This window comes from Lipotes vexillifer, unplaced genomic scaffold, assembly GCF_000442215.2.
Source record: "Lipotes vexillifer unplaced genomic scaffold, Lipotes_vexillifer_v1.1 scaffold268, whole genome shotgun sequence".
NCBI classification, from domain to species: Eukaryota; Metazoa; Chordata; class Mammalia; order Artiodactyla; family Lipotidae; genus Lipotes; species Lipotes vexillifer.
In genome coordinates, this window is record NW_006796561.1 from 659,718 (window position 1) to 676,012 (window position 16,295).

The 16,295-nt window shown below is 44.3% G+C and overlaps 1 protein-coding gene across 2 annotated transcripts in view; it reads left to right on the plus strand.

The window, feature by feature from the left end:
* Window positions 1-5,401: 5,401 nt before the first annotated feature.
* TMOD2 (tropomodulin 2) overlaps window positions 5,402-16,295 on the plus strand; it is a 46,060-nt gene continuing 35,166 nt past the window's right edge. The window contains exon 1 of one of the 2 annotated variants that reach the window (XM_007468715.1): window positions 5,402-5,499. The gene's annotated coding sequence lies outside the window, so the exon portion shown is untranslated. The remainder of the gene's footprint in view (window positions 5,500-16,295) is intronic. The other variant, XM_007468716.1, reaches the window with a different exon arrangement.

A 16,295-nucleotide genomic window follows, 5' to 3' on the forward strand; every position in this document is an offset into this window, starting at 1 on the left:
CATCCTTTCATGATAAAATCATTGAACAAAGTAGGAATAGACAGGAACCTCTTCAAACTGATAAAGGGTGTTTACCAAAGGATACCATCAAGAAATTAGAAAAAAGAACAACCCACAGAATGGGAGAAAATATGTGCAAATAATATGTCTGATAAGGAATTTATAATCAGAACACATAAAAAACATTTATAGATCAATAATAAAAAGACAAATAGGGCTTCCCTGGTGGCGCAGTGGTTGAGAGTCCGCCTGCCGATGCAGGGGACATGGGTTCGTGCCCCAGTCCGGGAAGATCCCACATGCCGCGGAGCGGCTGGGCCCGTGAGCCATGGCCGCTGAGCCTGCGCGTCCGGCGCCTGTGCTCCGCAACGGGAGATGCCACAACAGTGAGAGGCCCGCGTACCGCAAAAAAAAAAAAAAAAAATAGCCCAATTTAAAAAGTAGGCAAAAGATTTTTTAAAATTAATTTATTTATATATTTATTTTTGGCTGTATTGGATCTTTGTTGCTGTGCGCGGGCTTTCTCTAGTTGCGGCAAGCGGGAGCTACTCTTCATTGTGGTGCGCGGGCTTCTCTTTGCGGTGGCTTCTCTTGTTGCGGAGCACGGGCTCTAGGTGCGCGGGCTTCAGTAGTTGTGGCGCACGGACTTAGTTGCTCTGCGTCAGGTGGGATCTTCCCAGACCAGGGCTCGAACCCGTGTCCCCTGCCTTGGCAGGCGGATTCTCAACCACTGCGCTACCAGGGAAGCCCAGAATTGTACACTTTAAGAGGGTAAATTTATGGTATTTGAAATATATCTCAGGGAAGCTGTATTTTAAAAATACAGAGATTTAAAAAAATAATAATAAATTAAAAAAATAAAAATACAGAGATTATTCAGCCGCAAAAAAGAATGAAATCTTGCCATTTGCGACAACATGGATGGACCTTGAGAGCATTATCCTTAGTGAAATAAGTCAGATGAGAAAGACAAATACCGTGTGATCTCACTTACATGTGGAATCTAAAACAAAAACAAAAACAAAAACCATGTTTGTAGATACAGAGAACAGACCAGTGGTTGCCAGAGGCAAGGAGTGGGGAGTGGGTGAAATGGATGTAGAGGGTCAAAAGATACAAACTTACAGTTATAAAATAAATCAGTCATAGGGATGTAATGTACAGCATGTGACTATAGTTAATAATACTGTATTGCATATTTGAAAGTTGTTAAGAGAATAGATAAAGTTCTCATCACATGGAAGGGGGTCAAAAGTTATCAAAAAAAAATGCAGAGAGAATGGTTTAATAAAGCTCCATTACTCAGCTTCAACCATTATCAACTCATGGCCTATCTTGTTTCATCGATACCTCCACCCTGCCACCCTACCGCTACTCTCATGCTGGATTTTTTTTTTTTTTTGCAGTCCGCGGGCCTCTCACTGTTGTGGCATCTCCCATTGCGGAGCACAGGCTCCGGTCACGCAGGCTCAGCGGCCATGGCTCATGGGCCCAGCCACTCCGCGGCATGTGGGATCCTCCCAGACCAGGGCACGAACCCGTGTCCCCTGCATCAGCAGGCGGACTCTCAACCACTGCGCCCCCAGGGAAGCCCTTTTTTTTTTTTTTTTTTCATGCTGGATTATTTGAAAAGCAAATCCCAGATATCATTTCTTCTGCAAATATTCTGTATTTTTTCAGTAATCTTCAGTAGTATCTTTCCAAAAGATGGCTCTTTTAAAAAAAATAACACGATACCATTATCACATCCAAACAATTTTAAAGTAGTACCCTAAGATAATCAAATATTCTGTGTTCACATTCCCCCCAGTTGTCTCATAAATGTGATTTTTTTTAACGGCTGCTTTGTTCAAATCAAGATAACACACTACATATGGTTATTTGCCTCTTCTATTTCTGTGTATCTATAAACTCTCCTTCCTTTATTTTTCTTGCAATTTATTGAAGAACTGGGTTGTCATGTAGAGTTTCACACATTCTGGACTTTGTTGCTTGCATCACTGTGGTGTCATTTAATATGATCACTATTATATAGTGATTCACTTTTAGATGCAGCACCAGGGCTTTTATAGTGCTATTTATTACACTATACATAAGATAATTCATAGTTCATCAAGATAGTCACCACTCCTTTAGTGCTTACTAGACACCATATCCTTTGTAGCATACTTGACACAAATTATCTCATTTCATCTTCATAACAACCCCATGTGGTAAGTATTATTATCCCCAGCCTAGAGATGAAGAAAATGAGGCTTAGAAAGGTTAAAGAAACTTGGCCACAGTCAAGCAAGCAGTAAATATATGGGTTCGACCCAGGTCTGTCTGGATTGGAAACCACAATTTAACCATAGTTAAAACGCATACTTCTATCCATTATGTGATAATATCCCTATCCTTTGCCTGGGTTGTGGTTGTTGTTTGTTTTTATTAACTCTGGGAAGTAGTCCTTCAGTCCATCCAAAGAACTTACTTTCACATTTCATCTGCAACACTTAGGATTCTTTCAGTTTCAAGTAACAGAAAACTCCATCTCAAATGGGCTCAACAATAAGGATATTTATTATCTCATATAATAAATCCAGAAGTAGGGCAGCAGCAGGGCTGATTGGTTTACTGTCTCAAAAACAACATCACAGACCCAAGTTCATTCTATCTCTTTACTCTGCCGTCATCAGTGTTTTGTCTTAAGGCTGGATTCCCTAAGATGGCTATTCCAGTTTGAGGTAACACCGCCAGATGCAACAACATCCCATGGAGATGGTGGCATGTTTCCCTGTATGCCTCTATTTAAGAGCAAGAAAACCTTTCCTAGAAGGACTTCAGCTGACCCCTCCTCAGGCCTCACTTGCCAGAACTGGGTCACATGCCCACCCCTAATCTCTCAGTGGCCAGTCAAGAAGATTGTATTCCCCTTGCCCATGATAGGTTGGTATGGGATGGTAATAGGGTCAGGTTCCCTAATGGGTGAACACCTTTACAGGCTTCCGCAAAGAAGAAGGAAAAGGTGGGAATGGATGTTGAGTAGGCAAGCAACAGTATCTACTACGTGTTGCAAATAACGTATGCTACATATTCCATTGCAAATTTACTGTCGATGTATCAGCCTCCTCATTGCATGAAGAGGCTAGACAAGATGATCTGTAGGGTCCCTTCCAGCTCTAGGAGTTCTGTTTCAATTTTACATTTTCATATAAATGCGACTGGGACCGTTGGATAGCTTTTGTATCTCTGCTTTGGCTGCCACCTATGACTTTAACCTAAGAAATCATTTCTACACCTGCTTCATTTCACAATCTTCATCTGAAGCAGTGCTCCATTCATTTCATCACATGCAGACCTTTTCCTTTCAGGGAATAACAAGGAAGCCAATGAGAAAGATAGTACACCCCTAAGTATCTTTGCTATATCAAACCTTTGCTACATTTTCTTCAAATCTGAATAAAATTGCTTTATTATTTTCAGCTTATGCCTACCATCAGCTTTCTCCGAGGAAGCTACTAGCTTGACCTGTAAGCAGTCCTATTCTTATTTAACAGAAAGCTATAATTTGTGACAAATATACAACATAAAAAAGTCAGAGACATCTGGTCTGTTACATAGGATATTTGGAATAACAAACATATAGGAAAACTTGGGAATGTGATTTAAATTGATTTGGTCACACCTCCATTTAAGTTCACTCCTTCCCGCTCAGATTAGTCATTCTGGTGAGGAGGCCAAAACTGTAGCTCATTACTATAGTGTTGATAGTGGAAACAACACTGGTATCTCAATCAGCAGCTACTGTATGCCATTGTTCATCTTTATAGTTCCAAGAGCCTTTGAGAATTAATTTTATTTTCTGATTCAGCCCTCTTGCTGGGGAAGGTTTGGCCCTGTTTTGAAATGTACAAAGGAAAGAGAGTGCTGTGAGTGCCTCTTTGGGGAAGGTCAGGGCTGAAGGAGAGAAGATAGGCTTAATGACCAGCTGGATGACCGAATAACTCATATCACCTGTGTCTCTTAGAACTCTTAAGAAAATCCTCACTCTGCCTCTTACAGGGTTGTTGCAAAAATCAAGCTAGAACATGGATAGGAAAGTAGTTCCACAAATGCAAAGGCTACTATTTTCAAACATGGAATTCTCTGCGGCACTTTTTCTTTTTGGTCACATGATTACTGCACAGGTCATGCCAGATTATGATACTGTTTCACCTCCATTCACCCTTTGCCTATTTCAGAGATTATGCCAGCAATGGTGCATCCATCTCTTTGGTTCATTTTCCTTCCACCACATCTGGAAGATGCAAATCCCACCATAATGTGAAATATTGCCCTGAAAATATGCAGCAAGGGTTCAAAAAGGAGAGATATCACATCTGATTAGAAAACGTTTCTGTAAGGTAATCCTATTATGCCACATATTTTCATAATTTCAATCTTTGTCCAATGTTACCCCACCCCACTTCATGCTTCAGAGACGAGACAGTATTTTCTCTATTTTTGTAGTTCCCAAGAACCTGGCATAGAGGACACATCACAGTTTACACTCCGGATGAAGTGAGCCTGCTAAACGTGTGACAATAGCAAACCCGGCGGGTTGTAACATTTATTTATCTAGACCAACGAGGCCGACTATCTTTAGCTTAGCATTATACGTAGGGCTTTTGAGGCCGGAAGTGTGCCCGGGTCTCCCCTGCAACTCCCGAGGAAGGAACATTTATTGAGTACGTGCTAAGTGCCAGACACAGGTGCCTTCACATATGCACCCGTGCGTTTGTTGTACTAAAATGCGTTTAGTCCTCACAACATGTCTTCAAGCTTTAAGCCTACGTTACAGATAAGAATGCTAAGGCACAGAGAGGCTAAATTAGACAGCCTCTCCTCTAGTGACGCCACTGCATGTGCGTGGGCTCTCGAACATTCTCACCCACAACCCTTAGATCGGCCTCGCTACACCCCACCTCCCTACCCCCAGGCATGTGCCCCAGTTACTCCTCCCCACGCCCCGCCCTAGGCCGGCGTAAAGCCAATAAAACCTAAGGCAGGCCTGCTCTGTCTCTGAGCCGGCGTTAACAAGGCTTCCACTTAAAGATGCTCACTCACCCAACAGCTCCTCACAAGCTTGTACAGCCTTTGCCACCCACCCTATCCGTAGCCCCGAGCTTCTCCAAAGAGCCCGCACAGCTTGGTCCCAAGGCTGAGGTCCTCCTCGCCTGCACAGCGGTTACGGGGTCGGGACGCAGATTCTGGGCGAGCACACCTTCAGGGGAGGGGTGAGGAAGCCCGGGGTACAGCCAGTGGGCACGGGGTCCCGCCGCCGCACGCCGCCTCGAACTACGCTTCCCAGCCTGCTCCGCAGCAGCCGCGCGCCCCGGCGCCGCGCCGGGCCGGGAGCTGCCTGTTGATTGCCTCGCTCGCCCGGGCCACGGCGCCGCCCTGCTCGCCGGCCCCTCTACCGCGGGGCAGACGGACTGACTGCCAGCACCGCCGGCTCCGGGATGGGCGCGCTGACCGGTGAGCGCGCCGAGGGGTGGGTGGGGGCCCGCCCGGGCGAGGCGCCGTCCGCAGCCCCCGGCTCGCAGCGTGGGGCGGCCGCGCCCTCCCTGCCCTCGGGAGGATGCTCCGCGGCGTCGGCGTTCGGCCCGGCGGGCGCTCGAGGCCGGGGCCGCCTCTGGGCTCCTCGGCTCGACGGGCGGCTCAGGGCGGCGCGGAGGAGAGGGCGGCGCGGGCCGGAGGCGCCCGGCGGGTGTGGGTCCCACACCCTGCACTGCGGCTCCGCAGTCTCTGCAGCCCCCGGGCCGCCGCAGTGAGGGCGCGGTCTCTGTCCTCCCTGAACTGCGGGGCCGGGTTTTTCTACGCTGGGCTTTGTTCCCCATTTTATCCTCTCGTTAACGTTTAACAAGCTCCTGGAGCCTAATGCCTGTCACTGCAGCGTTAGAGCAGGCGACGGGGAAGGGTAGACTCCGGCCGGAGCTGTCACCCGCAGGGCGTTTCAGCCTCCGAGAAAGCAGCGTTCCGAGAGCGGCCTGATGCAGGTTCTCAGGACTCATTTTTTTTCTGGTTAAAGTAATGGTAGTATGTGCTCCCTTGAGTCTTCCAAAATTTTCCCTGTTGACCTGCAGAAATGAAAATTGATTTTTAATAATAATAGTAATAATGGCTCCTAAAGGGAATTTTTACTTAACGTTTTCAAAGGTGGGAAGGTGATGCGGGCAAAATGCAAATTAGCAATGAAGGAGGCTGTGAATGCTACGGGCTTCCTCTTGCCTACTAAACATCTGAATCACCAGGTCCTTGGGAAGGGAATGAAAAGAACATCGGAGAAGGTATTTATAAAACCCATTTCCAGCTCTACCATTAAGGAGCTGAGGTGCCCTGGACAAGTCCCTTCATCTCTCTTATCCTCTTTCTCCATGGTAAAACGGGGCATTCGGGTCACATGATTTCTAAACGTCTGTTCTTCCAAGACTCTCATTATCAGGGAACTGAGGAGATGAGGGTGCTGGTGTTCAACAACCATTACAAAAACCTGATTGTGACAGAGCAAGCGGCTTTACCTAGTGAGGAGGAAAGATTTTTCAGGGTTTAGGCAACCTGATTTTTTAAAAAATAAAACCAGTTTGCTCTATCTACTCTCTGCAGTCTAACCCAATAAATATGCATTATGACTTTTATTTTTTGTAAATTACTATAAATTGGTAGACAACAACAGGCTGTGGATGTTCCGTGTTTGTTTTTAATTTGTTGAAGGTGAAGTGATGGGATCAGCAGGTAAAGGGAGAAGCAAATGGCTCCCCGGTGCTGGGCAGAGTGGTCACCAAGGAGGAGGGGAGGAAACAGCAGCAAAAAGTAAGCAGAGAGTACAGACACTGAGGATAGAGAGGATGGGTATTGATGGGTCATTGTTTGAATAATAAATACACAATAGAAGGAATGAGAGAACCAGAAAAACCAGTGCTATGCAACCCTAATGTAACTGATTCAGGCAAGGATTCATCCAGGGGTACAAAACCTTTGAGCAAAAGGTTGTTGGGGAACAGGATTTTCACATTTTTTCAAAGTATCTTGGCATTTTTTCAAAGTATCTTGGTACAGATTACCTAGGGAAAATGTGTCCTTACAATGGAGAGATGAGGAAGTCATCACCTTAGCTGAATGATCAAGCTTACCAGCACCTACCATGCATCTCTTGTTGGGATGCAATAAGAAGGTCATAACTTCACGTGTGGTGTTCCGGCCAAAAAGACCGTGGGAATGGGATACTGTAGATTAAAATATTCAAGTGATAACCAATCAGGATGTGTGAACTTTGGATCCTAGATCAGAAAAAATAAATAAAAAATAGCTATAAACGATGAGTTGGGGACAATTGGAGAGATTTGAATACGGACTGCATATTAGGTAATATTATGGGATTACTTTTCATTTTCTTAGGTGCAGTGATGGTACTGTGATCATGTTGGACACTGTCTTTTTCTTTTGAGATGTGGGTATTTGAGGCACAGTGTCATGACGTCTGCAACTTTCAGCGGGTTCAGGGTGGAGGGGGATTTGAAGAGTTGGGGAGGACGCTCGAGAATGCAGCAAAGTGATGACAGCTGGTGAATTAAAGAGAGTGGCATACAGGTGTTTATTGTACTATTTTACGTTTTCTGTAGATTTGAACTTTTTAAATAAAAATTGAGGTGATCAATAAAATAGATAAGTAAACAAAGGAAAGGATTGTAGAGGACAGCGCGGTTAGTGACAGAAAAAAGCAGTGGATCCGCGGGGGACTCACAGTGAGTCTGTGGCTTCAAGTTCCCAAGATTTAAATCCTATTGGAGGTGGGAGTTGGGTCAGGGGAAGTTCTGTTTTTTGGTTTGTCTTGACTACTGTGAATCATTTATTCTTAAGACATCTCATCCCCTAACTCCAACCTTAAAGTATTAATAATTCCCAAACCTTAGAAATTCTAACCTTACTCAAGAACCATTCTGAAAGTGCTATCCCTATCCTCTCTCAGTTCAAGATCTGCACCGATGTGGCTCAAAGAGGCTCATAGAAGGCAGATGCAGAAGAGAACTATTACCTATTACCAGACCAAGAAAACAGAACCAATTCTTAAGATACAGCACTTAATTTTATACAGAACCTTTTGCTGTAAGGATGTTTTTCCTATACCTGAGATTTATATATATATATATATATATGCTTTTATGTTTTGCCCCCCTGTTTTGGCATCAAGGCTACCCCATCTCCTTCCTGTGTGTCGCCAGTATTCCTGGGTTTCCCTGGTGACGGCTGAGTAGAGTAGGAATGAGAAGGTCAGCTTTAGGACTGTGGGTAATAGGAGCTCATGAAACAAGGTGCAAGGCCAGCCATGCCGAGCCAGGACATGAGGAGTAAGGAGCCAATCTGAGGCACCAGCCCAATTAAAGAACCAGGAGGCCTCTTCTCAGAGAAGTGGGAGGGGTCTTGAGGCTAGGGAGCTAGGCTACTGTTCAGCCAGTATATACAGGGTCAGCCATCCCTGTCGTTTATAACTGACAACCATTCTGATAGGACAGTGCCCATTTCATACCAGTTAAATATTTTGCATATCATCTTGATAAGCAGTCATGAGTCAAGGTGCACATAGCACCTGTAAGTCATAACAAAGCTTTGATCAAAACCTAACTGGGGCGCTTCCCTGGTGGCGCAGTGGTTGAGAGTCCGCCTGCCGATGCAGGGGACACGGGTTCGTGCCCCAGTCTGGGAAGATCCCACATGCCGCAGAGCGGCTAGGCCCGTGAGCCATGGCCGCTGAGCCTGCATGTCCAGAGCCTGTGCTCTGCAATGGGAGAGGCCACAACAGTGAGAGGCCTGTGTACCGCAATTTGAGAAGAATCAGAGGACTCTGTTTTTTTTCTAACGAAGGATCCTACGGTCACTTAAAATCTTTATAACAATTTTTCAATTAAATTTCTAAAACCTTATCAGGAGTATGGCATCTTCAAGGGATGTAGATTTCACAGGAACTATACTCTACAAGCTTTGTAATATTTCAAATGACTTAGCCACAGTGATTAATTTACCCTTCCATTCTCTAAAAGGTAAGGGGGCGGTAGAACAAAAAAAAAAAAAAAAAAAAAAAAAAAAAAAAAAAAAAACCTAACTGGGATACAGATGCCAGAGAAGGAGAGAAGATAGATGGGTCAGAGATGCATAAGCAGGCAGAAAAGACAAAAAGTAGAGAACCCATAGTGCCAGTCAGGAAGTGAGAAGCCCATAACTTCCTGAAGCCAAGATGAGGGGACATGGCTAGAACCAATAGGCAGCTGAAAACCAAAAAGACCCAGACACCCATGTGGAAGGCAAGGAGTTAGAATTCAAGAAACAAGAACTCCTCAGAAAACAGAGAATAGGGCTAGACAAAGGGGTAGGGCAGTAGCAGGGAATAGGACCTGCCAAGATAATTAGAAACCAGGTGGCAGTCTGGGCAGACAGTGAGACTTCCATGCTAGAGCCCTTCTGCCCCCGCCAGGAAGCTTCTTGGCAACTTCCTGCCCAGGTGGAAACCTATCTCATACTTTGGCCAGCCTACCCATGGTGGCTTGCTACACCTGGCAGTGCTGACCCAGGGCTCCTATAGGGTGCTGCCTCTCCACGTTCAACAGATCCTGACAAGGTTAACAGAGGGAACCACCCTCTGAAATAAGTACTGCTCTTTGCCTGTTTTACAGAGGAAGGGACAGAGACTTGGAGAGGTTGTCACTCGCACATGGATCTGTAACCATCAGTTCAAGGGCTGGCTGACTCCAAGGCCTATGCTTTTTGTCTTCTGTGCTCTTCTGAACCTGGAGGGGGTGGTTACTGGTGGGCACATTGTTTTAAAAGGAGACAGTTTTCAAGCGCAGTTTGAGCTATGGCAACTTTTGCGTTGTAAGATTGGGAAGTTAAGAACAAATGATCTCAGAGACAAACTCTTCATTCTGTTAAGATCTGTTCCTCATTCCCCATTCAGCTTGCCCCTTCCAGTTGCCTTCTCATTTTTTGCCTGAAATTCCTCCTTATCACACCCCATTCTCTGTCCTGCATCGCCTGCAGATATTTCCCAGGATATGGCAGGAGCCATTTGGTTATTTAAAAAAAAAAAAACAGACTTGAATGGGCCATCTTCAAATAGCTAGATTCCAAAACACAGGCTATGTGTTTTGTACACATCTTTGTATTTTCCTGCAGCTAGAAAGGAATTAAATATATAGGATCAATTCCTGTTTTGTTGGAGGATATATTGATAAGCTGATTTTTTTCTAATTTACTAGTTTTAGAAAATGTAGATTTGGCTCTTGTGCAAACTGGTTCACTGATTGCTTAAAGATTACTATAAAATATTGAAGATATATAATAAAGAGAATAATAACTTCTCACTTACTGACTACCCCTCTTGGGACTAAATCATCATCAGTGCAGTGGAAGCCCAAGTCCTCCTTCCCCAATTAACTCCCCCTCCCCTCGCTACGTGGTGTCTGTCTTTTCCATGTGCAGTCCTTTGTAGCTTTCCCAGATATGTATGTACTCCAAAACAATTTATGGCACTGTTTTACCCATTTAAAAAACTTCTCACTAGGTTTTACAAGTATTTTTTTCTTACTCTTTTGTAAAAATTGGTCTTTGGTTTGGATCAGATTTAATAAATAGGGCTGCTTGTTTTGGCTTTGGTTCTAATTGTGTGGGGAGGGAGGGCCAAAGGCTGGGCACTTCGTGCTGTATCTGATTTTCCTCTTTCATACCACAGTTATACAAATAAGGTAGCGGAAAGAGAAGTGAAGGAAGCCACACTGCTTGTTTTTCTTTTCCGGGCTCGTATCTTTGGTAACAGGAAGAGTTATCAGAGGGCCCAAATCATCCTCCCTTCAGCTCAAGTCCTTACTCCTCTTGTCCATTTTCTAACCGGTTGGTGTACATACATGCCTACCTGGACTCCTGGAAGCTCTGTTTGGTGCTTGCTTCACTGCAGTGTGCATATTAGTTTCTTGTTGCATGTTGAGAGCTTGCCATGGGACACACTCTGCCGGAGGTGAGGCTGCGGCAACTCTTTAGAAACTTTCTGAAGAGGACAAATATGAACTCTGGGAGGCCTGGGTAGGGGCTAAAGCAGGCTAGCCATGAGCTAGAAATCTGTGATTTGACTTTAAAAGCTATGTGAATAATGTTTTCACATATATCTATATTTGTTATTAAAAATAAAACCAGCTTTCCCCCAAATCTTTAAATCAGAGTTGTGCTCCCGGAGGATACACTTTTTTTTCTTCTCTGGCTTTAAGACCCCCCCTGATGCACTGACACAACATATGCAATTTGTTTTAACAGGTACTGTTACATAGTATTAACATGTTATTGTAACTACTTAGTTAAAGTCTCTCTCAGTGCCAAACTGTAAGCTCAGTTAGGGCACAAGATATCATCTGTTCTGTTCACTGCTTTTGTCCCAGCATTGGAAAAGGTGGACTTTCAGTAGATATTTGTTGACTGTATATACAAGAAGCCCAGGAATATAAAGAATTATGACGTCATCCCTGTCCTCTACGAGTTGGTGATGTAGTTGGAGAGAGAACCATTTATGTAGCATACATAAAAAATAATGAGAGAGGGAAGAACACTCAACTGGTGACATAGGCAACGAGATTTAGGAAACAGAGCAACTTCTGTGCGTTTAGGTGGCCTCAGAAAGTTCCGTGACAGAGAGTGCAGGCTGTGGATATGGTGGAATGATCTCTGGACCAACGGGTCACTTCACCTCTCTGAGCTCACTTCCTTCTTTTGACATTTGTTGCCCAATACTTGTTGGATGTCTTCTCTGGGTCAAGACCTGTGCTGAGAGCCAGGATTATAACAATGACTAAAACTGATACAGTCTCTACCCTCACAGAGCTTAGCAAGGAAGACAGAGATAAAACAAGCAATTGTAATAAAGTCAAGGAGATAAGGGGTGTGCCATGGGGTGGGGAGTGACTCAGACCTGCCTGGGGGTCTGAACAAGGCCTCTCTGAGGAATTGAAGCTGACATTGAGACTGGAAGATGAGTTGGCTACCAGTCAGCCAGAGAAAGGGGGGGTAAGAGTTCTCTGAGCAGAGGAAACAACATAAGGCATGATCCAGGAGTTGGAAGTGGTCCAGAGGGCTGGAGCCAGGAGGAGATGGGGAGTGCAGTGCAGGATGAGGCTGATGGGGATGACAGAGGTCAGACTGTGAATTTGAACCTTACCCTCCAAGCGAAGGGAAACCACTGGAGGATTTTAAGTAACTAGGGCAGAGTTGGTTAAAAAGATCACTTCGGCCGTTTGTATGGAGAATGGATGCAGATGGACTAAGGCTGGCTGAGGCAGTGCAGGCAAGTGACATAGGCGGATTCGCAACATGTTTAGGTATGGACCAGATATGGTTATTGGTGGGCGGGGAGGAGACAAGGAAGACAAGATGTCAAGGATGGCTCCCTGGTTTCTTGGCCAAATTCCTAAAATTGGAAATTCCAGAGGAGAAGCTATTTGGAAGGAAAGATGATGTGAATACTTCTGACATTTGAGGTGGCTGATTCAGCGAAGTAGAGATGTTGGTTCGGCAGTGGAAATATATGGACGTAACCCTCAAGGAACAAAGTCTAGATCAAAGATATGGATTTGGGGGTCTTCAGGTTATGGATTATAATTAAAACTTGGGAGGGGATGAGTTTCCCCAGGGAAAGTTTACAGTGTAAGAAAAGAAATGCTAAGACAGGATCTTGTAACATGCCAGTATTTAAGGTAGAGGAAGAAGAATTGCCAAAAGAGACCAAGGAGTGATCAGAGAGGCAGCAGAAAAACCATCTGTGTTGCTGGACTGGATGATCGTTAAGGCCTCCCTCAGCCCTGACGTTCTGTGGTCCTGCTGAGCTGGGATCTGAGCCAGGTCTCAAAAGCAGAGCACATGGATTGACCATGAGCATAGAGAAGGGCATTCCAAGTAATATTACTATATCAGCCAAGGTGCCAACAAGAAACAGAGGACACACTCAAACTGAATAATTTGAGGGAATTTTAATAAAGAGACTATTTACAAAGTTGTAGGGAGGGTTTGAGGAATCCAGCAAGGCAGAAATCTGGCACTAGCCACATAGGAACCCTTCACCACCCCCAGGCCTGAAGTCAGCAAGGGCGTAGGGTCAGCTGTGTAGAGGGGGCTTCCTGGTAGGCAATGTGGCCCTTCTGCACCAACCTCCCTCTCTGCCTGCCCTCCATTTTCCTGCTAGTGCCTCCTGTTGGCCAAACAGAAGCCAGAGAGCAAGGGAGTCTTGATGCCGTGTAAATACAACGTCTTCCTAGGGTACAGAGCAGGGTGGGAAGTGAATTGGGAGGGCAAACGAGATATCCAGAACAATTAACTTGGAAAATGGAAGTCTATGAATAAGAGAGTATATTAGTTTCCTGTCGCTGCTGTCACAAATGCAGGGGCCTGAAACAACACAAATTTATTATCGCGCAATTTTGGAGGTTGGAAGTCCAAAGCAGGTTTCTTTGGGCTAAAATGAGGGCGTCAGCAGGGTTGCATTCTTTTCTGAAGGCTCTGGGGAGAATTCATTTCCAGGCCTTTTCCAGCTTCTAAAGGATGCACACATTTCTTGGCTCTTGGCCGCTTCCTCCATCTTCAAAGCCAGCAATTACATCACTCTGTCCCTGTGCTTTGGTCATCACATCTCATTCTCTGACTCTTCTGCCTTCCTCTTCCATATTTTAAGAGCCCTGTGATTACATTGCACCCACCCAGATAATCCAGGATAGTCTCCTAGTTTAAGATCCTTGATTTAATCACACGCAGTCCCTTTTGCTGTGTAAAGTAACACATTCCCAGGTTCTGGGGATTAGCATATGGACATCTTTAGGGGGTCGTTATTCTGCCGACCACAGAGAGCGAATAAACAATTTTGGCTGGATTGGAGGGCTCCCTAGGAAAGTAATGAAGACAGAAAACAGAAAGTACAGATCAAAGCCAAATAGTAGGGGTTTGGGATGCTAGACTGTCTGAATTTCATTGTGTAGACAAGAGGGAGCCATTGTAAGTCCTTAATCAGGGAAGTGGCTTGTTAGCAGTGTGAAGAAAGATGATCTAACCATAGTGCTCTGGGTGGCTTAGAGGCAAGAATAGAATCCTTTCAAGATGCAGTGAGAGTACTCCAGGTCTGAAAGAACAAAGATCTAAAGCAAGAGTGACAGGAAGGGATGGTGTGAAAAGTATTGTGCAATAAGAATCCACAGGAGGTGTTAACCAACGACACAGGGAAAGAAGGAAAAGAAACTCAAGTGGTCTGAGTTTTGGCAGTGACTGACTGGTAGATTAATAGTATGATCCAGAAAACCAGGAGAGCAAGTCTGTTTCAGGGGAAGATAAGAAGTTGGGGTATAGTTGTAGAATCCTGGAATAGAACTGCAAATAGAATCTTATCAACTCTAAGATACCATCAGTTGTAAAATGCACCAGTATTTCACATACCACCTAGAAGAAAAATGCTGCCAATTAAAATGTGACCCTTCTTGGGAATTCCCTGTCGGTCCAGTGGTTAGGACTTGGCACTTTCACTGCCAGGCCCCAGGTTCAGTCCCTGGTCAGGGAACTAAGATCCTGCAAGCCACACGGTATGGCCAAAAAGAAAAAGAAAAAAAAAGTGACTCTTCTTAAAAATACAATTTTTTTACTTTATTGAAGAGCTGTTTTAGACTTACACATAGGTTTTTTGAACTGCCATTCAACAAATTGCAAATATTTAAACCGATGCAATTTGATGAATTTTGACATATGCATGCACCTGTGAAGCCATCACAATCAAACCCCCAAAATTTCCTCATGCCCCTTCGTAAGCCTCTTCCCCTCCCTACCTCTCTCGCATCCCTAAGCAACTACTGATTTGCTTGCTGTCATATAGAGCAGTTTACATTTTCTAGAATTTTAGACAAATGGAATCATGCCATATACATTCTTTTTGATCTGGCTTCTTTCATTCGATATAATTGTTTTGAGGTTCATCCATGTTACTGTGTGTATCATTAGTTCATTACTTTTTATTTCTGAGTAGATTGCATTATGTGGATATACCACAATTTGTTTATCCACTCACCTACTAATGATCATTCAGGTTATTTACCGTTTGGGCTATTACAGATAAAGCTGCTATGAATACACATTTTAAAAAATAATATATCACCTCTGTGCATACATAAAAAGGGAAAATGGAAATGAATGGGTTAATATTCTTTTTTTAAAAAAACTAATTAATTAATTTTTGGCTACGTTGGGTCTTCGTTGCTGTGCACAGGCTTTCTCTACTTGTGGCCAGCAGGGGCTACTCTTCGTTGCGGTGCATGGGCTTCTCATTGCAGTGGCTTCTCTTGTTGCGGAGCACGGACTGTAGGTGCGCGGGCTTCAGTAGTTGTGGCACATGGGTTTAGTTGCTCTGCGGCATGTGGGATCTTCCCGGACCAGGGCTCGAACCCGTGTTCCCTGCATTGGCAGGTGGATTCTTAACCACTGCACCACCACGGAAGCCCCTGATTAATATTCTTAAAGCTCCTTCATGTTCAGACTCCAACTTTTGGAATCACTCATATTCATCAGTGTCTGGTCTTTTCCACACAGTATCTCCTCTGTGCCATCAAGAGTGGTAATTAAAAAAAAAAAAATCTGTAAAAGAACTAAAAGCCTTTGATGTTGGCTCTTAAATCTACTCTGTAAATTATGTTAGGTTTTAAAAGAGTATTCCACTATTTTAAAAAGTCCCTGAGATATTTTCCAAACTCCTGACACACCTTTTGCTAGTTTTGAAGCTGGTGCTTTTGTTATTTATGCATACATAGGCAATGACAAGTATGACATCTTGACCGCTGCTGGGTCGGCAATAATTGTAGGACCATCAGTTGCAGGACACAAAATTTCTGAGTGTTAAGTGTGGGAAACTGTGCATCTTAGAATCCATTGGTTAGGGTAATTCAGTCAGTTCAGGCTAAGAGCCTGGCAGATATACACCTTAACTATCTAGGGCCAGTATCCTGTTCTTTCTCATCCTGAGTCCCCTCAGGGTGCACTGCTGGGGATGACTGTAGGTGGCTGAGGGCATCCTTTGCTGATTTGGCAGGTGACATTCTTAGACTCACACAATAGATTAGTGGTAGTTGGGACCAGAACAAAGTGTATATGACCCAGTTGGTTTCTTTCACTTTTGTGGGAGAGGATTTTTTTTGTTTGTTTTGGTTTGGCTTTATTTTTTTTTTTACTGGAATATTACAATTAAAGCTTAAAAGAAGGTGGATTGATGGAAGGGA